This window comes from Chrysochloris asiatica, unplaced genomic scaffold, assembly GCF_000296735.1.
Source record: "Chrysochloris asiatica unplaced genomic scaffold, ChrAsi1.0 scaffold00334, whole genome shotgun sequence".
Lineage (NCBI taxonomy): Eukaryota > Metazoa > Chordata > Mammalia > Afrosoricida > Chrysochloridae > Chrysochloris > Chrysochloris asiatica.
In genome coordinates, this window is record NW_006408852.1 from 2106128 (window position 1) to 2106981 (window position 854).

Sequence of the window (854 nt, forward strand, 5' to 3'; positions counted from 1 at the left end):
CATCCCAGATCCTTTTTATATGTTGTTGCAGTTTTGTTCTGTTCTGAACTCAGCTATCTATGGCCTGAGTTTCAGGTGGTATTGCCACGCCTGTGAATCTCTGGTTTTTTTCTGTTCTTGTTATTTTTCATTCCAAAGAAATCCCTTTACAATGTTTTGACGTGCTGGATTGGTTTTGACAAAATCTCTTAGATTCTGTTTATCCTGGAATGTTTTAATTGCACCATTGTATTTGATTGATAGTTTTGCTGGATAGACGATTCTTGGTTTGCAGATTTTTTCTTGTAGGATTTTGTGTATGTGTCCCCATTGCCTTCTTGCCAGAATTGTTTCTGCTGAAAAGCCAGAGCTTAAACTGTTTTGCTTGCCTTTATAAGTTACACTTCTCCCTGGCTGCTTTTAGGATTCTTTCCTTGTCTTTAATTTTGGAGAACTTGATTATTATGTGTCTTGGTGAGTTTTTTTAGGTGTCTATTCTTCCTGGGGTACATTTGGCTTCTTGAATGTTTATCTACTCATCTTTCAAGATGTTAGGAAATTTTTCTTCCAGAATTCTTCAACTATCTCCCCTGTGGACTTCTCTAATTCTTCCTGTTCTGAATGCCAACAATTCTTAAGTTGTTCTTCTTCATGTTATCCAGCATGAATCTTAGACTCTATTCAGATTTTTTTAAATCTTTTTTTCTGCTTGCTCTTCTATTTTAGCAATATTCAGAGATTTGTCTTCCAGCTTGCTATTTCTGGCTTCCATCTCTTGTATTCTGCTCTTTTCCCCTTTCAGTGTCTTGTCCATTACTGATATTTTATTATTACTTATCTGGACCTCTTTTTGCAGGTTTTGAATTGTTTCCAAT